This window comes from Agrilus planipennis, unplaced genomic scaffold (assembly GCF_000699045.2).
Source record: "Agrilus planipennis isolate EAB-ADULT unplaced genomic scaffold, Apla_2.0 scaffold82, whole genome shotgun sequence".
NCBI classification, from domain to species: domain Eukaryota; kingdom Metazoa; phylum Arthropoda; class Insecta; order Coleoptera; family Buprestidae; genus Agrilus; species Agrilus planipennis.
Window position 1 is genome coordinate 611,455 of NW_020442454.1, and position 23,944 is coordinate 635,398.

General features: G+C 33.4%; 1 protein-coding gene and 1 non-coding gene across 2 annotated transcripts in view; one reads left to right on the plus strand and one right to left on the minus strand.

Annotated features, from left to right (window-relative positions):
• LOC108736570 (homeobox protein aristaless-like) overlaps nucleotides 1–23,944 on the plus strand; it is a 240,590-nt gene that overhangs the window by 29,605 nt on the left and 187,041 nt on the right. The gene's annotated exons all lie outside the window — the stretch shown is intronic.
• Trnah-gug lies at nucleotides 4,174–4,246 on the minus strand. The gene has a single exon. It is a non-coding gene; the product is annotated as a tRNA-His (tRNA).

The following is a 23,944-nucleotide window of genomic DNA, read 5'->3' on the forward strand; positions in this document are numbered from 1 at the left end:
GTAAATATACTATAGAATGTCTTTATATACAACAATCACAGCTTTTTTGTCATTAGACAATACAAACCGGCCGGTACCGCCGCAACCGCTATGTCCCTGCATTTTAAGTTTGTAATATCTTCGAAAATATTCATTTAAATTACACGCTGTAAAGGGCCATATTGATCTATATTAAATGCACAAAGTATTTAAAAGTACTTAATTGGATAAGGATTAATGCTGTATTGCTTAAAATCGCTTCGTAAATAAGTCATTATTTCTCGTAAAAAGTAAAGGACAAAAAATGGTTATTGTGGGTTATCCCTAAGAGATAGACATATACCATCGCGGACTTTTTTGTAGACATTTTTAAGGTGTTCAATACTGTAGTATATTATTTTGATCTATCTCGTAGAGTTCAGCCAGCGTTTACAATGTAAGCACAAAAAAATATGTTTATTTACGACATCGCATTACAAACTTCTAAAATTATCAGTGTTTCTCTACTATATTATGCATGTATTATACATATAAACCTTCCTCTTGAATTGCTGTATCTATTAAAAAAAACCGCATTAAAATCCGTTGCGTAGTTTTAAAGATCTAAGCATACATAGGGACAGACAGCGGGGGAAATGTGTTGCATGATTTCGTTACATAGCAACTCGCATGAAACGAACTTACCCTACCGTGCGTAAAGAAGTTTCACTTCAAAAATACAAGAAATTGTGGACTAAAGCAATAAGATCAATAAAATTAGCCAAATCGCAGCCATATTTAAGGTTATGTGGGCATCATTTTACAGAAAATAAAAGTTTTTTTTTGTTTGTTGAATATTACTATTTATGCTTTTATAAAACTTGTCATGGAATATAATTATAACTTTATCTTTTTCTGGTTCTGGGAAACGCAATTTATCAAGGAAGTTAAAATTTCTAACAATAGAAGAAGTAAATATACATTTACTGTGACGTTAACAGAAAACTATTCAAAATTTGTATCAAAAATTGCACATATTGAGTTGGTTTTACTAACCTTTCTACAAGGTCTAAGTTTCTGTCACTACATATGACGCGCGTCTCTTTTTCAATTCTGACTATAATTATTCTGGCATTGCACAGGAAGAAAAGTACGAATTAGATTTTTTAATAATAAATTGCATAACAGGCTTAACCTCAAACGGAATTTAAGTGTTAATAGGTCCCACGTGTGGCGGCCCTCTATTCATCAAATGTTCCCCATTATTTATTTTTGTTTTTCTCGAAAATAGAAATTCTAACTTGGAATTCATTATTGTTATTGTTATAATTTTTGTTTCAATCGACATAAACTTTCTATTTATTAAAAATTATTTAACATTTCACTTATTACTGAAATCAATTCGTTTGTGTTACGCAAATATAATTATTACTGAACCATAGCTGATAATACTATTCATTATACTTTAATACTTATTGACTAGGTACTTCGTTTCTTAATTGATCATATTTTTGTGGTTTGCATTAAATATAGAACGTAATTTTTTCGACAAAAGAACATGTTACGAAATACTGATTTTCCATTTGAACGGTTGACATTCGATTAAAAATGCCGTTCATCAAAAGTGTGCATTACAGACGACTACGGTTGTGTTAGGTAACCATAAAAATTAATTACACAATTCTTGCTGCGGATTAAAAATATTACTTAATTGGGTTTTATGGTCTAACCATAAAATGCAAGGCAGTTAAATCGTTTGAGATGAAAGCCGATAGCTATGGGTTAAAAAAGCAAAACAGAATTAACAACAACGGCGTCCCGCTTTACTAAAGTGCACTTGATTAGGGGCTAATAGCCATCGGGATTTATTAAAGACAATGTCATAATATAAACCGTTTAGATGGCGATGCGCACCTAAATTGCCCTAAGTAAGTAATACTTGCGCAGAAACCAATTACGTACATCTACGTTACATTTTAGAATAGGTCGTTTCCTGGCAAATATTTTATCGTTACTGCGTATAAAAACTTCAAATTATGGGTTTAAATTTAATGAACAGCTCGAAGACAAGAGGATTTCTGATGGGAATTAAAAGTTATTGCAGAGACATCGGGACGTGGACAACTAATTAATTAATTTTCTAGAATGACCCATTTCCGCAGAAATTTCCAGGTAAATTTAGGGACTTGAGTAACCGCAAATTGGTTACCATATCGTATCTTTACTGTATCTACTATGTACCTATACACGATCACTAATCGAATTTATGGGTATATCATGTATCTTTTATAACGTAAAATTGTAATAATTAATATAGGAGTATAATTAAAAAGAATTCGATTTTTAAAATATGCGAATCTAATAATGTATCGTTCTTCTATCATGCTGGATAAGATAAGTTATGATTGTATTGAAATTACATTTTTCATTAATATACGTAGGATAAGTGGCGGCTTGGGATTAAATGAAGGTCCTGTTCTGCAAATGTTTATTTATCTATTACTTTCGTAGCAAGGTTGTTTATACCCTTCTCGTCAGTGCTGTTGTGCTAATTTTTTTTTTACCGGAACGCGTATATATAATTATATAGACAGGGCCGATCCTGGGTAGGCGGCCGCTCTGTGCGGTCTCATGTCCCAAATTTGACGACGACGGGGGGGGGGATTTCCCCCAATTTTCGCTCGTCGCCAGGATCGGTCCTGTTCACGGTTCGGAAAAACAAGCCGGTTCGTTCCGGTTTTTGTTCCGGTTCGGGTTCGGTTCAAACCCTTCTTTATAATAATACTACATATAAAAATTCGTCAAAAATTAGAAAAAAATATCAGCAATTCTTTTTAATTTTTTTTTCAATACGTCAGCCAATTCTCGTTATCATCTTTAGTTCCGGAATGCGTTCCTGTCCAAAAAGGAAGTACCGGAACGATGTTCCGGAGCGTTCCGGCTCGACAACACCACTGCTTCTCGTTGAGGCTATCAATTTTTGATGTAAATAATTAAAAAAAAAAATAAAAACACACCAATTGGCCAGGTTGGCATGTCTACATTCGCGGACGAGTTTAAAGAGGAGCTTTACGAGTTTTCGAAACAGTGCGCAGAACAGTCCAGTAAGACAGTAAGAGTTACCATCATACGTTATCATCAGAAACGCAGAGAATTCGTCTGATCCACTACTTATCACAGAACAGCCTGCAAACACACAAGCACATCCGAGTCGGATATGGTATTGTTACCGAAAATGTATGAAATCTAGGAATTGTATACAATGTCTGGGAAATGTATACCATTCCGAGTCTTTTTAGGAAATATATAAAATACAGTTTCAAAGATTTTTTAATACACACATATCCTGGGAAATGTGTACATTTCCTAGGAATTGTATGAAATTCCGATATTGTGTTAGGACATGTATAAAACTAATGCTTTCTGTAAATAAAATAATCTAACATATCAGCCCGCCTCCGCCTAACCAAACAATTCTGATCGTTTTGGTACTTATATATATATATATATGTTGGGCGCGTAAATGATAATGAAGCATAGTTATCGAACGTTGAAAAACAATATTTGGCAATAATACGGCAGGCTGCTTGAACAGATTGAACTTTATTTAATGCCCCTGCTGATATTTTAGAATATTTTATTCACAGAAAGCATTAGTTTTATACATTTCCTAGTACAATATCGGAGTTTTATACAATTCCTAGGAAATATATACATTTCTCAGGATATATGGGTATTAAAAAATNAATATACCTGACTATTTTATTTAAAAGCTTGTGAAATTTACTTTAGTGAAATTTTCCTTTCACGGCTTTTTTGGAAAACTTGAATTTTCTCTAGGAAATGACTTAAAATTTTGTGATTATGAAAAATTTACAGTATAAAACTGGATGGATGGTATTTAAAAAAAATCTCTAACCTGACCCAATTTAATGTATCTAACATATCCATTTTTACATACACCGGGTTCGGTGGAGTATTTCGGCTATTTTAACCAACTTTTTAAAGTTTAATATACAAGTATATACCTATTGAATAAAATATTCTTAAGAATAGGTTGGTTAAGGCTAATACCTGAAACATTGTCGATATTGTAATAAATTGAAGAACATAATGGTTTATATTTGGAACGTTTTGATATTTACTAGTGGTTAGTATCAAATATTAATATGAAACTACCTAAGGTTAATGTAGGAAAATTTGTTGTTGTTGTTACACTCTCGCCGGGAATCGAACCCGGGACCTTTGACTTCACGTACCAATGCTCTGACCACTAAGCTACGAGAGATGACGACAGCAACAACGACAAACCGTGCTTATATACTCATAGTATTAATATAATTAGATTAATTCGACAGATCTGTAACCTATCCGATTCCCGGCGAGGGAATCGCAACAAATTTTCCTTTATTAACTTGAGGTAGTTTATAGTGGTTAAAAAACTGAAAATGAATTTTCACATTAACGTTATTGTTTATCTTATATCACGTACATTTATATATACCTATATATGTTTTTTATATTTTACATATTTGATTTTTTTAAATTAATTTTAACTCAAAATTAATAAACTATCGTGAAATCCGTTGTTATGAAATACCTACCCCCTGTGGAACGCTGCGGTATGATCTTTAGATGCGCCGCAAGTGAATATTTCGTATTTATAAACTGTGCACATTTAATTGCGTGGGGCAATAAACTAGTCCTCCCCCACCCTCTTTTTAATTCAACTTGCTGTATACACAGACGAACAATGTAAACAACAGATTAGCATTATTGGCCACAAAAGCAATATAATCTTTCAAAGCAATCATCTCCACTTTATGCTAATGCAAGACATAAATCAGGCTTTTATCCTTTTGTTCAAGTTATAAAAATGACAGATAAGAACGGGACCGTTGTCTACCGTGGTCAGAATGGCTTTCGTCTTTGTCGTGACTCTAGCTCGGAAACAAATCGGAATGAGAGAGCAGGAGCTGATCGGTGGCCGAACCTTTCGCGTAATGAAAACTTGTCTCGAAGAAATTTTATAATCTGGAGGCGCTCAGAGACACGGAGGTAAAGTGGCAGATAAAAAGGCACGCGACAAAGGTAATCTCATTAAAAATGTTTCTGTCTTCGGTGTTATGCTATGGTCGCGCTACGGCTACGTTTTAGGAACTACAGCGGTGCCATTCGTTCGTCCGTCCGTTCGACGGAATTTTTATGGAACGAGCTCATGATGAGTCACGCCGTTTATTCAATAGAGTATTAAATTCTGATTTTATGGATCTAGTCCCATCAACCGAAAAAGATATACTTAGTCCATAAATCCTCCTAATGTTGCGTACACATGTATCAGTCTGTTAGAACAGACCTTAAACGCCGTCTCGGGCAAATTGTTTTCGTGAGGACAGACGAAAACAATTATCCGTTTATAAATCTGACCGCACATTATAGCTTAGAAAGAATCGTAAGGAATTGTTCTTAACGAAAGATTGTCCTTGATAAGGACAGCATGACACGGTTCCACTATCAATCGTTTTGTTCAGAGCTTTCAAAAGTTTTTGAATAATGAAATATGAGCAGACGCGTTATTCAATTTTTGAATTGAATTTTTACAAATCTTGACGATCATAAATACGTATAAAAATTTTCAAAATAGACATGATGTGAAGGTTCACATGAATCATGACACAACCAAAATTTTCCAATAAAAAAATGTCTCCTTAAAAAAACTTGCGGAAGGCTCTCTTGAAGCTTCTTTTAGGAATCGAATGGTAATGAATAGTAATTGGGAAGAGATAGATGAATCGGATGAAATGAATGTAGCAGAAAAGTGAAAGATTGTCTCTGGAATATGACTGCCTTAGCATTTGCCTAAATCGGAGGTAGACAAACTTTTAAGCTGGAAGAGCCATTCACAATAGAAGCATTGTTTTCACCCCGATGATTCCTTAAGCTTTGGAAATGTAATAATGTGCTAATCTCCATATCTACTGTCAAATGAAGCGATTTATTTTCAAAACCAACTACTTCTTTCAGTAATAAAAATGCAGTGTTTCCTTTTCCTTGAAGGTTTAGATTTAGTTCGTTGAGATGCACTGTAACGTTAGTCATAATGTGCAAGCCTCTTGTTTTAGGTATACGCGTGCGCTGCGTGTCTGTCCGCTCCACTTTAGCTTTTTCTTAAGGAACTTGAAGAATCGCAATTGTGTCTTGAAAGGGCCGTGATTTTCCGAGCTCGAGTCTAAATGATTCAGAGAAATCACAGAACTAGAACAGAGAGACGTAAATTGCTAACTATTTAAATGTTGAAATAACTTACCTTGTCCCACCGAGCGGTATACCTACAGATGTAGACCAATGCTTAGTATTCTGGAGGATATCGGTTCTATTCCGGGTATGTCTGTCCTGGTCCAAGTTTTTCTGTGGTTTTCATGGATCATATAGACAGATGCTGGAGTAGTAATACTCAACAGATAATATTTCACTGCCTTCTGTCTTCATTTCTTCTTTGTCATCTTTCTCATCCCAACCACCACTCATCCATTCCCACGATTCCTAAAGTCCATTCCCACGATTCTTAAAAAGGGTCTGAAAAGGATCTTCCGCGTAGTCCAGAGGGACTGGCCGCCTACCAGCAGTAGTAGATGGTGGAATGAAGCACCCAGAATCCATACAGTTTGACTACTGCCTATCACCATGTAAATAAATTAAGCAGTAGTGTTGCGTTGAAATAACAGTATCATGATTTTTTTCTGTAATTATAAAAATGTTTTAGTGTAGGTTTGATGAATTGCTTGTCAATAAAGGCGATAAAATTAACTTACGGTATTATTAAAAAGTCTAATCAGAAGATGGAAAGGCTACTTTCGATATGCAGCATGTTATCATTTAATTAGAATTTTTAATTATAAATAGCTAATTTTGACACACACTATGGCAATAAAGAATGGGCAAGTGTAAATGTCTAAATTCGATAATTTAAAGCAAGACTGCTCAACCCTATGCTCGTTCACAGTGTGACGGCAAACGAACTTAAAAATAAATTCCCGACAAGGTGAAAAAGTGTTGTGTTGTTAAAGAGGCTTAAAAATTTCTCCCTGAGAAAAACCATTTCTTCTTTTTCACTAAAAAGAAAGAAATCTCGTAAGATGTTTTGAACATGGATTCAAGTTTTTTGTACCATTNTAAATATTGAAGAGTTCTTTTAAAAGTTTTGTTTTGTTGTTCTCTTAGGGCAACTCCCTAGGGATAATAAAGAATAAGTGAATTACAAAAAGCAAGGATCGAAAGCTTATAAGTTTTTAGAGCATGCTCATTTGTTCTAATCGTTCGTTTTATTTCCCCAGTAGTCTACAATTGATTATTTCACAATAGAGAGGTCAAGCAGAGTGCAAAATGGAATTAATGTTTATGGTTGTCAGTTCATCAAGTAATCGTAAGTGGAAAAAGGATTGGAAGCATTAAATGGACAAAACGGAGTCAAATATATTAAGCGGTCGACGTTTATTCGTTTCAGTATACACTGGTGGCTATTTGAGAACCTCACACAGGGATATCTTATCTTTCGTCTCTTGTCTCTATATTCGCTCTTTCCCTACTTTTTCTTCCCTAGCATACCATTTTTTTTACTTTTATTTTTATATGATACTGTTTTGTCAATTCCGCTTCTATTTTATTTAAAGCTATCTCTAACTCCTCCTTGCCAGATGCTAATACTGCAATATCATCTGCAAATCTAAGCTTACTAATTTTTTGCCTCTCTATATCTATCCCTACAGTTGTACTGTTTTTAATGATGTTGATTGCGTCTTCGATGTATAGAATAAAAAGTAGCGGTGACAGTGTGCTTCAGCTCTATAACTGCTTGTTGCTTTTTTATACAAACTAAGTGTCACCCTTCTATCTTTGTAACTCATCCCTACATTTTTAAGTATATTTAACATCTTCTCCCATTTAACATTGTTAGAAGCTTTTTCTAAATCGAATTAAAGTATTATTTACAAATTTATTGTTTTCGGATTTTTCTCTATACTTGTGCTATAAGGCATTGTTTCTTGCTAAATTTCATGATTTTAGATCAACGGGAAGTACCCTATATGTTTAGATTCATTTGCGAGTGTCAAAATATGCGGCACAGGTAAACGGCCGTATCTTTTTATTGCGTTGACTTAGAAGTTTTATTTCTTCATAGCTCCAAGGTATTGCTAACCTTAGTATTTAATATTATTTTCAACTTGATACCTCGATGCGTTGTTGAAGAAAAGCGTCTTAAAAAGAGAAACAGTCAAACATACAACGAAGTGATCCTATGAGGGTTCCATTTTTCCTTTTGAAATAGGGAACCCTAAAAACGGTCAACTACTCTAAATGACTGCAATCTCACTGGATCTATTTAAAACCGCATCTGTTTGTTGTGTTGTTATTTGTTATATGCCTACGTCTGATTAATTAATTGTAAGATATTGATAGAAGTACTTTTTTTATACTTTTACCTAATACCGACGTATACCAAGCGTGACCTTTGCTTGTACCTCATTATTTGCTCCCAAATTAATTATTTTTATTTCTTATATAGATACTAAAATAAGGCTTTTTCACTCAACTGCGAACCGGCGATGTTCTAACCAGCTGTATCGAATGGGTATTTTTTATAACCGCCCATATAAACCTAGTTTGAATTAATTTTCACACGTGGTAATGAAGTAAACAAAGCGAATACAATATCCAGCTAACTAACTACTAATTTCCAAGCTTTGATTTATGACGTGATAAAAGTTAATTTTCGAATGAGGCGTTTGTTGGTTGAATAAATCCTTTTAAGATATTAAAAAAGTCTTTTCCGACAGCATTACTAACAGGTACTCTTTTTAAAAATTATGATTATGTTCATAATGCTTCTTTATATTACAGCTTCTTGGGATTACAATTAAGTTTCATAATATTGATTTAGAAGTCTTAAAGATAAAACAGTAATTTTCAGTGACCTGCTAGTTTGACACGACTGTTAAAAATATTGAGCAGCGTTGTTTTAGAGTATGCACTGTAAACAGCGACGGGTTCAACTAGTTTAAAAGATAAATTTTTACATTGTATTACCTATAATTATGATCTCAAAAATTATCGTATTTATTATACCTACGTATTAAATATTTATCTTCAGTTTTCTTGTAATTATGAAAATATTCCAATTGCGTTTTAATTGAAGAACAGTTGGTAACACTTTTTATTTTATGAACTACTACAACTTGCGTGGTAAACGCCATCTGTAGTATATTGCTGCTTTTAGTGGAATTCCAAAATCTTCAACAAGGTCCATAAGGATATCAACTTGTCGAACTGAACCCACGGACTAGCTAACCCAACGTGATAAGCCCATAACCAAACAGAACAAAAAGTTCATAGTGGTCAGTATTCTACCAAAACCATCTTATTTGATCTCATCAGCGCGTCATAGGTAAATAATTTCGACAAAACACGGGCCCACACTATTTACTACAAATAGCGTGGTAAACACCATCTGCAGGATTCAGTTCGACAAGTTGATATCCTTACGGACCTTGTTGAACATTTTTAAATTCCCTTACAGGTAGCAATATATTACAGATGGTGTTTCCCATGATGTTTGTAGTAATTCATAAATTGCTGTCTTAAGGCAGAAGGTAGAGCGTAGATCTGTGTTCTATCGAAATTACCATCGTCCGAATGCTAAGTAATGGTCTAAACCTCTAGGCCTTGCCGCTCGGTGGTAGAATACTGATTAGGTACCATGAAATTGCCGTTTTGAATTTTATTCAGTTTAATTTCTTTCTGGTGAAAATTAGACAGATGTATATACTTTTAAATGATAATCTCTATCCTGGTTCTTTTTGGCAATGCAACATAGGTAACTAGTACTACAACATTATATTAAATTCGGTGATTAATCTAATAATCCATATCTGTGGTAAACATTCCGACTTTTCTTTAGTTAAATACACAACTGCAGCTGTGAAAAAGTATACTTCTTTTAGCTAGTAAAAACAAGTAAACGATGTAATCGGCGTTTTACAGTAATAATAATTGGACATTTTAGGTACGCTACACAGCGCTCAAAATGTGTACTTTTTATGTGTGTACCTTACATAAGGTAATTTCCTTTCTCCTTTTAAAGTCAAGAATTGATGCACTTTTCCGCAAAAGACTTCTGCATCATTTGTCGCTGATTACGAACAGTTTGCTTGTACAGATTTTGATACTTGATGTTGAAGTGATACCAGCAAATTCGATAATCGTGTTCTTGCATTGTCAAAATAGCATAAGCCAGCTTCTTCAAATAATTAAATGTGTTTGGTAACGCATTCCATGTTTCCAAAATTTTGTTATTAGCATTTTAACTTGCATTACCTGTCAATCTTTCTGTTTCAATTACAATAAAAGCTCTTTATTCGCGGGGTGTACGTTCCATAAATATGCCGCGAATACAGAAACCGTGGATATGGAATGCTAATTAGTATGGAATCATAGGGGATACGTTCTAAGGTTCCAAAATAAAACTAATATGTATCAGAATAAAATCAATTTATTCAGAAATTCGCAATTAAAATTAATCGTTGTAATCAGCTTTAGACAAGGGTTTAAAAAATTTAGTGATTTTTTCTTATTTTGAATTTTGAATTAGTCCANTTATAGACAATGTAGAACTTATACAGTTATCCTTATCTATCGATTAATTATTAATATGAAAAAAGATAAGCTAGGTTAGGTTAGGTTAGTGATTAATAAATGCCTAAAGCTTGACGATTCCGATTACTAAAAGACAACATGAAGTACAGAAGCTTTTAAATTATTTAATCTAGCGTACGGGTAACAAAAAATGCAATGTATGTGTTATGCATTAATCGATATACAGTCTGCGAAAGTGCAGTAGAGGACATTCTAACAGCAGACTAAATTTAGGAGGTAAAAAGGTAGTTTTCCTTGCTACCCAACTGCGAACGAAACCCAGGCTCTGGGTCATCATTAATGACATCTGAAATCATTAATGCTTATCGTGCACATACAGCAACAAATAAACTTGATTTTAAATTATAATTCGTCTTAACGTTTTTGAAGGAACGCATTCATAAACATCAGTGTACGCTACAAATAATTTAGTAACAGCATTAATTACACACATCCCAAGATCAATATTGTAATGTTCGTGGGTTTAACAAAATTAACTTTGAAGACTGATAACGTCAAAAACGATTTATTTACACTAATTATTAAAGAACTTAAAAACACTATTGGATTATTAAACTTAGGTTATGAATTATTCTATTTATTTGCACTACTGTTGATATATCACTATTCACTGCGCTATTTATTTCACTTCTATCACTGTCAATTTATTTCTCCCTTCTGCAACGGTCAATTCATTTCTACTCTCCTCGGCGATCGTCTTTTCCTTTAAATACTCTTTTGTTTACTTTCGGGAGCCTTCTCGAAACGTCCAGATCGTTTTGTTTTTCTTTGAACTGTTTAACTGCTTTCCAGAACGCAGCTACGACACACACATTTACAAATACGGCGCACATGAAGAAAGGCGCCCACGGCCAGTCGGCGAATCGATAAGCCGTTCACACACACGTATGCCCGATCGCACACAAACACGCTCGTGCTCACTACAATATATTTGTAAAATCTTTACAAAATATTCAAACATATTCGTACATTTTGATAAATTCTGTCAATAAGAATGAATTTAGACAATTAAAAAAATACGTTAATAACAAATAAGAGTTTATACAAACTAAATTTGTACAATGCAAATGCAATAATATTAGTAGGCACGATTTTGTAACATGTGTTTGGTTATAGTTTTATTAGTGATGTAGTTTTTATGTAGTACTTATTACACATTATGTGTGACGACATATGTAAAAGTATTAATATAAACGCATGTAAAAAGATTTTGACAATTTTACTTTTCATAGCGTCTCCCACTCTGAGAGATTTGTCTTTTTTTAAGTATATATTTCAATTGGAATTATCAATTTTTGAATAAACTTGCAAATTCACCAGTTAGGTCCTTCTTTCATATATTACCTTCGAAAAAAGACGTGATTCGCAAATTTTGCAACAAGGGTTTCTGACAACCTGGACCTCTCAAATGTATTCCTATCATCATTAGCTTTCCGCAGAGGTACCTATCTCGACTTCGCCAAAAAGACTATACCGTTGCCACAGTATTGTCTTTAACATGCTAGAGATAATTTAGAATAATATGAACCATGGCATTGACCGTCATTCCTGGACACACAAAATAACGGTAAGGGACAAGGCTCACCTCTCCCGCATTTGAAGGTTCATGTCATTCTAAGCTACCTATACCTATCTGTGTTGATAAGCAGCCTTTCAAATTTAAATAATGCATGATGTCTTACTGTGATAATAATTACGCGCTGGTATTTTTCTGAATGCAATTGTTGGTTAAATTTCAATGAGACTGCCGTAAATTCACTTAAAGAGTGGGTAATTTATGAATGATATAAAGGCAGAGAGAGGTAAGTCGGGTATTATATCGAACTTGTTATGATAGTTAATGACATACCGCAGATACATTACTTCCTTTCCTAAATCGTTATAAATATCAATAATTATTAATTACAAGCCCTGCCCATGTGAGAAAATACAGCACACGTACATATAACGTACGTACTTGACTTGGTCATTTACGTTGTTCGAGGGTTATGACTTGACTTGCAATTAAATGTGAAATTCATTTTCCACAGAATTAAATGAGTTTGCCATATTAACAGTTTGCTGCAAAAAATGCAAATGTGCGAGAGGAATTTAAAATACGAAAGGATCGGATATTAGCAATATCAATGAACTTGATGTATGATAATTAACATGTTTTATGGTAATGCGAATTAACAAGAATAAATATCAAAAATATATTAATATTCCTAGCAGCTCACAAATAAGAATGCTTAAAATATTGTAATTAATATAATAAACTATGACATAATTAAAATAAATAACTGATCTCTTAAGGTAGTTTATGTGTAAATTTCGCTCATCTATGTCTTAAAATTTTTGTTTCAAACATAAAGGTTTTGCAAAAAGTGTTGATACTACATATATAACAGGCGGGCTGAAAAGTTCGTAGGTGAGCATAGAAAAAATTATTTTTTTTTAATAGAATTTGATTTTATTATTCAATATAGTTCCCTTCGAGGGCGATACAACGATTATAGCGGTCATACAATTTTTCAATACCATTTTTATAATACGATTTGTTTTTAGCCTCAAAATAAGCTTCAGTTTCGGCGATTACCTCTTCATCGGCGTGAAATTTCTGTCCAGCGAGCATTCTCTTGAGGTCTAAGAACAGAAAAAAGTCGCTGGGGGTCAGATCTGGAGAGTACGGTGGATGCGGAAGCAATTTGAAGCCTAATTCATGGAATTTTGCCATAGATTTCATTGATTTGTGATACGGTGCATTGTCTTGGTGAAACAGCACTTTTTTTTCAAACAACAAAAGTTCTTTCACTAAAAATGCTGTAACTCAGACACTAATAGTGCAACAGCTGTCAAATTTATACACGTGTCTTTTGAAGGTTAGGGCTAACTAAAAATCATATGGATTTGATACTAGTAGAGCCATATATGGGTCAGACTACGAACTCTTCAGCCCGCCCTTGTATGTTACAATTTTTGAAAACCATGAAACGTTTATATAATATCCATTTTCAAATAAAGTAAATTGTGAACCTGAATTTCGAAACTTTAATAGTAGTTGAAGAACGAATTCAAAATGTTATTTCGTAAAGTGAAAACAATTCTTTCGTTTACAAATGCTTGGGTAAGGGACTAGAAGCATATACACTATGTCTGATCAGTACTCCGAAAAATTAAGAGAGGATAAGTACACGAAAAAGAAAAAGAAAAGCTAGTGACCTTACCGAAAGCCCCAACTTTTTCTTGATATTTTTAGTCAACATGTTTTTGTATTTTGGGGTAATAGCAGTTAATTTACCAGTCTAACGCTAACGGGTACAAATGATTACTGATCATTACGTACAATTGACCTATCTACGTAACAGCTGTTGCGAAGGTTACAAATAGGTATATGTGTTTCGTCAGTTGTTTTCAATTATTGACGACTCGTTAACTGGAGTATTTTTGTGCATCCTTTTTACACCCCCTACGTTGTGATGTTACCACGAGATGCACTCTACAGTGTCAATGTCAATAGTGCGAAGACCGTGCAAGTGAAGGTGAAAAAGTATCGATAATATTGAAGGGACATCCAAACCATAACCTTAAATTTCGAGGTTACTTTTATCACTCTTCAAAAGCCTGTGAGTATTGTTATTCTTACACAGGTTTAGCCGGTTTTTTATCTTTTAGGCTTTGTACGAATTCAGTTTTTCTTTCAATACGCAAAGAACCTTTATTTGCGTCCTTGCACATTCGTTTTTAAACAACTATTTGTATATTTATACAGTACCTATTGGTAAATATTTCTTAACGCTACGCGATCTCGTGGCCGTTAATATAACTACTCCCAGGGTGTCAACTGTGATAATGTTTAAAGTTGTCTCAAAAAATTTATATTATTATTATAGATAAGTAATTAAAATGTTTTTATCGGTAAATCAAGTTATTCAATTTATTTAATCAACCCCTAAATCTCAAAATTTTGCATCCTCTGCACTAATGACATTTTACTTTTATTTCAAGTAACATTAATAGACACCGCGTCATTTGCCTTTCCCGCATATTACGTGCGCTCAGCGACATTCCTTCGGTTTGTTACAGATGTAACATTAAACGTCCCAGAAGCTTAGAAGCTAAATTTAATAATATAACAACTTGCTTTGCAGAGGCTCGCATTTATTTTGAGAAAAGCTGATGGTATATCTGTGCTTGAGGAGATCATGAGAGACTTCTAACGGCGCACATAGCAGGGGAAGAGAAAAGAAGCTGAAGTTCTTTCAAATAAATTGATTTTTCATCATCATGAGATCGTCAGTCTGATTGGACATGCACTTCTACTCCTTCCTATCCTGAGCTAATCTTTGCATTTCCCTAAAACTAGAACATCCCACGTCCTTAATGATTTGCGAACAGTTATCTAATCTAGGCTTACCTCTTTCTCTTAACTCCTACCAACTTATCTCGTCTATTTCTTATTGACTTCCATAAAGTCCTCTGTTCTCCTATTCTTTCTAANTGTTCGTACATCCTAAACGAGATGATTATTTATATTTGAAGACATATTAAAGGCTTCAACGCTTGTTTTCGACTCGCACTACTATTCATGATTGAACAAAACTTTTGGTAGGTACTGTATGAAAAAGTATGTTTCATGAACAAAACTACTCCCAGGGTGTCAACTGTGATAATGTTTAAAGTTGTCTTAAAAAGTATATATTATTATTACAAGTAATTAAAATGTTTTTATCGGTAAATGTCGAAATTTTGCATTTTCTGCACTAATCACGGTAACATTGCAATATTTTTTGGAGAAAACCTTGTTTCTTTACTAATTTTTAAATTTTATTCAAAAATACTTTATCTTATTATTGAAATTATTAAATATAAATAAGTTTGAATTTTATTATGTCTTTATTTATTTTGCCATACCAACAAACACAGCTGATACCCTGGCGCTAGTTCGTATTCGCAATGCTTAGGATCATAACGTAACGGCAGGAAAAGGCAACACTCACGAAGTGAATCTTGTTGCCATGTATTTTGTGAATCCTTTTTTTTGCTAAATCTACCAGATATTCCAACCTTAGGCCACCTTCTAGGCATCACACTCTGCATAAGAATATATTTTTTTTTGTTTGGGCTGCAGTTCGCTTGATGGTAAAACTTAATCCTTAGATATAAATTTCTTTTTAAGTAATCGCATCAGATTTAATTGAAGATCAACAGACGTTTTCTTGGATATTGTAACTCTCTTTAACAAGTGATTACCTGCGAACAATTATTGTTGTGCACCTGTAGCTAACTGATGCGTGGTTAATAACAAATTATGTAATAAGTAAATAAAAACTTAATAAAATGTTTATGTCAGGTGAATGTTTACTTTTTCTAATTCCACGCTCTTTGCCCCGAGTCTCATACTCGTTAAAAACGTCAACGGTAGTACCTACTATAGTAAAGGAACAAGTTGTGTAATTTAATTTATTTCTTGTTGGATGTATTATGTTACTGACTGGATACATGTGTTGTGATGTAGTTTTTGTATGGATAGTACCTAAGGTGTTTGAAAAAGTTAATTGAACGTTTCAGTTTGCTTTCGAACACGGTATGTGGAAGATACCCTATCTAGTCACTAAATAGGAAGTTGATACTAGTTTCTGTAGTTTTTACATCAATAGCATTTCCTTCTTGTCTCTTCTTAATTTAAAATAAGTACTTACTGCGTAATTTTTTAAGACTTTTGAGCTTCATGGTATATATGTTACCGGAAATGTATGAAATGTAGGTCTATACAATTCATTGTATACAATTCCTAGGAAATGTATACAATTTCGAGGCTATTTAGGAAATCTATAAAATATTGCTTCAAAGATTTTTTAATACACACATATCCTGGGAAATGTATACATTTCCTAGAAATTGTATGAAATTCCGATATTGTACTACTTAGAAAATGTATAAAACTAATGCTTTCTGTGAATAAAATACTGTAACATATCAACCCTCTTCCGGCGGTATCTCCAAGCAGCCTGCCGTATTGTTGTCTATTTTACGTCATAGGCTGCCAAATATTGTTTTTCAACGTTCAATAACTATGCTTCATTATCATTTCCGCGCCCAACACATATATATGTATATCAAAATGATCAGCATATTCACCTCTACAGCATACTAAAAATTCATATGCATTGGTGACGTCTTTGTTTGTTTAGATAGATTTAGGACAGATTGGAGCTTATTTAATGTCTCTGCCCGCCGGTGGCCGGCCGATATGTTAGAGTATTTTATTCACAGAAAGCATTATTAGTATTATACATTTTACTAAGTGGTACAGGTCTGACGAAGGAAGCTGGCGAGCGCAGGTACTTGCCCATTTATGACCTATTTGGGTAAGTCACTTGGAACCGATACACAAATAAGCTTTCAGTAGGCATAAATTATAGTATTAATACAGATAGGACAGTAGCGTACTAGAAAATAATGTAAAAACATGACTTATCAAAAAGAAAAAATAAACCTATTGCTTTTGTTTTATAGTTAGTTTTCACATTCACTCTCATCATGGGAATCTCTATCACTGTCACCAACATCAACAATTAGTTCTTCTGTTTGTCTGTCTATTACTTGCTCACTGATCCCTATTTTTAAATATTTAATCTACGTCCCTGATAGGAATACTGAAGAATGAGGCCTGCAATCTTTATACCTAAAACTGACTACTTTTGCCACAGTGCATCCACGCCATTTTAAAATTTCCGCCAGCTTCCAGCGTTAGGCCTGTACAATATTGGAATTTCATACAATTCCTCGGTGTTGGTGTATTAAAAAATCTTTGAAACAATATTCCTAACTAGCCTCGGAATTGTTTACTTTTGCTAGATTTCATACATTTCCGGTAACATATACGAAATGCGAACTAGTTGCAATAGGTAATCGCATGGCGAGTAGTAGCGTGATTAACGTACAAAATGTTTTGTAAGAAAACCAGATGAAGTTGCAATTCGAAGATGGCTCTGGTCATGAATTGGCAATGTACAGAGAAATTATGATAACAACCAAGCAGCTACTTCATTGGAAAATGTAATCAGTAACGTTTGTGGAACAATAACTAAAATCAGCAGCTTATATACTACTACGCTATTACACATGATAATCTTTAGACGTTCATTGCCATATTAACGTTATGTAAACTTTAATACGTAAATTAATATTCTCTGGACAGGTAATAGAAATTTTATTAAGTTTCAAAACCACTATTGAGATTTGGCCAAGGTGGTTCGTCAATAGCCCTATCCTCGTGTATGTACACTACAAAAATTATGTCTGAATCGCGCAAAAACATCTGGCATTTGATGTAGGTACTTCATTTGCAGCGATCATACACGGTCCTTCAAAACATTAGCGTTAACGTTAGATGTAAAGCTGTTGTTTTCATCCAGGCCAAGCCTGGTATCTAAAAATTCAATCTCTTTTGGTTGTTCTACTTAATACAGAACAAAATTAGAGGTAGCAAGTTTTTTTGCACTTCCGTATCTCAGAATGTTGTTTATGTTTTCACTGACTATTTAATGATATTTCCTCCGGAAGATCGAAGAGTAAATGACTTTTGTGATTATATATTAGAAAATCATATATCTGATGGGGTAGCTTATTTTCCTCCAAAAATATGGGCAGACTTTTCCTTTTAATTTTTTTGCTGTAATAGAATTTTTAAAATATTATTGGGTTTGTAATTATTCGTTACTTTTACCAACCCCCTTTAGTGCAGATATACACGTATCGGATGGAATTTACGTATGACAATAAAAATCGTTGAGACGGAGTTTACACTGAAATGTTACCACGGAACGCAATTTATGGTTTCCGCTTCAATCATTTTCTCATATAAAGATTTTGACCGCTTGTAATTTAGTTTAGGATAGTTGTATACGTAAAAAGAAAAGCTGCCTATAAAAAAATTTGTAATTCCTATGTTTGACTCACCACGTAGTACTTATTAATTTGTTATTTTTTGTGTTATATGCGTTTTTAATTATCTGAGCAATTCAAAACGTGTGGGAATAATACTTATTTTATTAGTTGCTTAATCGAGAATTAATAACTTGCAGAATTTACGTGCTGAATTAGGGATGTATCGAATAGTGATTTTACCGGGTACCAGAGAGTAGCTACTCAGCAAAACTACTACTCTTAATAATTCACGTCTTCTTACTGACGAACTTTCTGTTAAATATTACATCCCAAACCAATCATTAAATCCAGTTCAAAAAGTCATTTAAACACTAAACCAATGAAATTTCAATTCGTGGTTGGCGAATTTTCAACTGGAAGAAATAGAAGTATTATAAAGTTTTATAATAATGAAAAAAAGAGTGGCTTATTGGAGGATTATAAATAATAATTTATCAATCAAAACATAGTGAAGATAAAGCTTAAGTTTGATAAACAATCTCATATTTTCGTTCTGTACCAAGTTGATTTTCTTAATTCATTATTTACATAAATGACTGTTTTTCAAAAAAAGTGCCTGAGAAAATAAAAATAGGAAAAAGGAAACAGTGATTATTTAATATTTGTGGTAATTAAGGATATACAAAAAATATGCGTAGGTAATTAAAATTACAGTTTCCCAGAGTATTTTATTGCCATACGTAGTAGGTACTTAACGTATTTATTGAAATAGATAGAAATGCCATGACTTTAACAAAAATTAATCGTAAATCACTGCAACTATTACTTAAAAACTTTTTCTATTAGCTATGACCAATTTGCGGAATGTTTTATTTTTACACCTTGGAACTGTTTGAGTTTTTATTATTTTAACATAAAACAGTTTAAAACGCTATTTGTTTCATGACAATTCAATTTAAGCGTAATTAATTTTTATACATTGTTTTTCTTCCCTCTTCGTCTTTAACCCATAGCCACTGCAAACACGTTAAGTAAACAAGAATTCTTTTTTATTAAGTTAATTACCGTTTCAACTTTTACTTACTGTACGAGACGTAATTACCCGGATTAATTGCGAAATATATTTTGTAAATTTTATCATTATTTAACATATCTAACTTGCTATCTTGCTAGCAGAAATAAAATTATGTTTTTGTCTGGTCGAGATCGTCAGGGATCGATATTCATAAAAAGGATTAACAATGCTGATGTTTCTAAATAAATTAATAAAAGTTTTGCCACGTTGTTTTTGGTGTTAGAGATATAAAAGACAAGGTAGCACAGGGTCGAGTGATTTTTAGCTGTATTTCTGAGCTTGCGAACTGTTAATAATTTGGAATTATTAAAAGTACGAGTGCAAAATGTGGACGCAATGGAAAAGAAAAAGTTGTTAGAATCGATTCAGATGTGGTGTTATCGTGTTGTAGATGGATGATGAAAATACACAAGGTTAGAAATGACAAGATATTGGAAAATGTAAGAGAAGAGAGAGCGCCATGAATGTCAATAAGGAAAAAGATAGAGTAAGACACTTTCTGAGAGGCATGAAGTGCTAATTAGACACGAGTAGATGCAGAAACAAGAGTAAAGATAGTACGAGAGAGAACGAGATTTACATTTACTAGTTTACTACTCACAAATGAAGATGAGGGATTTTCTACATTTCAGGAAAAGCTAAAATTGACTTACGATAGGAAGGAGGAAAGGTGGATGTCCTTATGGTCTTCGGTCTGATGACTTTAATTCTAGAGTGAACTGATATTTCTTGATATCCGAACCTTCCCTTAACTTGTTTAGGATGTTTAAATCAGAGCAACGATAGGGGATAAATAATTTATTTATTAATTCTTAAACCACGTCCGACGTTTCGTTTAGGTTTCTAAGCTTTTTCAAGGCTAAAATTTATGTAATAGTAGTTTTACTTAGTATTGTTTATAATATTACTTACATATGTTTAGGCGTTAATATTATATGGTGTAAATAAAATAATAAATAAGAATAAATAATTAAAATTTACAATTACAAAAAAAAATTACTTACGTGTTTGCTGTCCCCTATCGTTGTTCTGATTTAAACATTCTGTAGGTGTCTCCTTTTTTTCTGGCTTCTTATATTTATATTAACTAGTCTTGGATTATATGAATTCACAGTTGCTCATATTCTGCACGAAAAAGATGAGACCTACAATATTAATTGTGCTCCGCGTAACGATTGACAACACCTTAGAATCGGGAAATAAACATGTTTCCCGCCTACAGAAACTATCATAACAGAAACTGGATTAGATTTCTCCATTTCTCCAATTCCGATTTTAACCAAGCAAAGCAAAACGTCACTAAGAAACGCAAAAATTCCACAAAAAGGGCGAAATTTTGATCAAAGAGACTAAAAATTCCATCTCTGATTGCTCTGATTCTGATGGTCTGAATATGAAAATATGATGAGGAAAGTATACGAATTCGTAGCAATAATACAATAATAATGAAAATAATGATAAACAGAAAGTATGGTATTTTTATTCGTTCCACTAGGAAATTAGTCTTGATGTGGACCTTTCGGGTCACACCCAAGACCAAATAATGTCAAATAATAAACCATATAAACTATTTTATGGTAAATAACCAATAACGTTCAGATTAAAAAATTTTGAAGGATGTGTATTGTGATGGTCACCAACTATTCCGGAACTATGTAAATAAGTTTTTAACTGACCAATTAAATATTCGTTTACAGCAAAGTGTTCGACAGTTTGAATATCTGATGAATTAATCCTGTAGATGCAGACACCAATAAAATCTTTTAAGACATTAATTGCTTATGTTTTGTTGGGTTTGAGTAATTTTATCGATAATTCTAATAATACACTTAATGGAAAGTGTTTTTGGCGGTTGACTCATCCCGGCTAGAATTTTTCCGTTTCCTGTAATTATCCTGAAAACCGTCAAGCATAGACCCTAATGTGCCTTAATAAAATCGAAATAAAGTTTAATTTTGCATCCAAAATAGCATCCAGTAAAAAAAAAAATGGGGTATTCATGTTTTAAACATTTAAAAATTGAACATTGCTAGTACAATGATGTAATGCGCTTTAAAAGCAATTTTTAAATGGAAAATCAAGAACGTTTTGTGCAATATAAGAACAAAGGCTTTCACGGCCGGAATCCATAGTAGAATGAAGATTCGGGCTATAGAGTCGTGGTCTAGCAACTTCGCTGTCGAGACTTCGAGATATAATCTACGTTCACGTTGTCAGCGAAAGCACTACCACTGAGGATGTAAGCCGCAGTAGCTGACGAAACGTCTGGACAGAATAATTCACTTAGACCACGGCCCTATAGCCCGAATCTTCATTCTACTAGCGCTTTGTGCAATTTTTGATAGTGCAAAACGCATCCTTTTATTTGGTTTAATGTCCGAGATAAAAAGTAAAACTTTTGTAAGGTATTAGGTACTACAAACAAACGTCTTTTCTAAAGATTACTGAATAACTCAAAAAGGATACCACGAAGGCAGAAACTATGTTTAACAATTTGGACATTAAAATCGAAAATTCAAAAGCGCNTATTAGGTACTACAAACAAACGTCTTTTCTAAAGATTACTGAATAACTCAAAAAAGATACCACGCAGACAAAAACTATGTTTAACAACTGGACATTCAAATCGATGCTGAATTCAAAAATGCAATAATATACAGGGTGTTCCTCTTAAAATAGGGAAATTGATCTATACTTCCGGTATATCCGGGAGTCCGACATTTTTGAAATTATTTTCCCTAGATAAAACATTTTCTTCCAGTTTTTAAAGGTAAGGCCGCTAAAGAGCAAGTCGCGCTTAATGAACTACCCTGTATATATCTTTAAAGAGTTGGTACTCAGAGAAAAAGCTTTGACAGTTAAATTTCGTTCTTTTGCTATATTTAAATGAGCGTTCATTAACTTTTTCTTTTTTCTCGTTGTTGTACTTTTTGCTAATAATACACATAATTTTAGAAATTTCTACAAACTGAGTAAAAACAGGCATCATTTTGATCGAACAGAATGCGGAATTTTTGTCGTAGCCTGTCGTTTCAATTTGCATTCGATAAACAAACGCTATTCAGCCAACTTCCTACACTTTACCTATATTCTTAATAAAAGAAACACAGAAAACTGTCTCTATAGAGCGTTAAGTTTCAATAAACATTACTAATTAAAGGCTTTTTGTAGCGTTCCGCCTGACGAGTCCACAAGTTCATTACCGATCAAAGGCGGCCATGATTTTGCATTTTCTCTCAACTCGGACTTTTTTCTATTTTATTGTGATCTCGCTTTTTGATGCCTTATGTATTTACTCAAATTCTTACTGACAATGTCTCGTTATACTCGAAACCAATCGAAATTTACCGCTAAAACAATCAGTTTCTAACGTGACAAATCAATGAACTAAATCAGTGACGTTTTTGTTCCTTATACTATTTACATCATAAGAAAAATTGTTAATGAAGTTTTTACAAAGGGAATTTCACTTCTAAGGTGGCATGATTTTAAGTATTCAAAAAGCGGTGACAGCCGGTGAGGTGTTAAACACAGGAGCCTTCTTACAATACGAACGTAGCCTTTTTTGACGCGTTCTCTGCCTCCAATTCTTAAATGTTTGACCAACCATATCTTGTAACTTTCTTATTAGTGAATTTAATGTCTCCGTAGTGGCACTAAAAACGCCACACAGGATATCGAAAATTTCGAGATGAATAAATAAGTTAATTGGAAATTATAAAAACGACTTACGCGTTTGCTTATCGCCTACGCTTTTCTTTACCATAAATATCTGTATAAAAAGTCAGTTACTACTTTTAAATGGCGATCTGACGGTTACGTATACATCTACTAAACAATTACGGAGGAAAACAGTTAAAAAGAAAATAGCGGAAATGATCATTACTTCTTTGTTTTAACGAACGGTAGTTAACAGCTCATTTTGAATATTTCACTTGGCATAATTCTGAATTTAAAACAAAAAATCGTGACCCGGCACTTAATAATTACATCAACCATAACTGTGAGGTTGAGTTACCTACCACATTCTCTTAAAAACCTCTAATGAGACAACAGGGAAATAGTAAAGCAACTTAAACATATAAAAAAAATATACCGAGCTTTTCAAGTATTTTTTGAAGTGAAACTTCTTTACGCACGGTAGGGTAAGTTCGTTTCATGCGAGTTGCTACGTAACGAAATCATGCAACGCATTTCTCCCGCTATCTGTCCTTATGTATGCTTAGACTACGCAACGGATTTTAATGCGGTTTGAAGTGAAACTTCTTTACGCACGGTAGGGTAAGTTCGTTTCATGCGAGTTGCTACGTAACGAAATCATGCAACGCA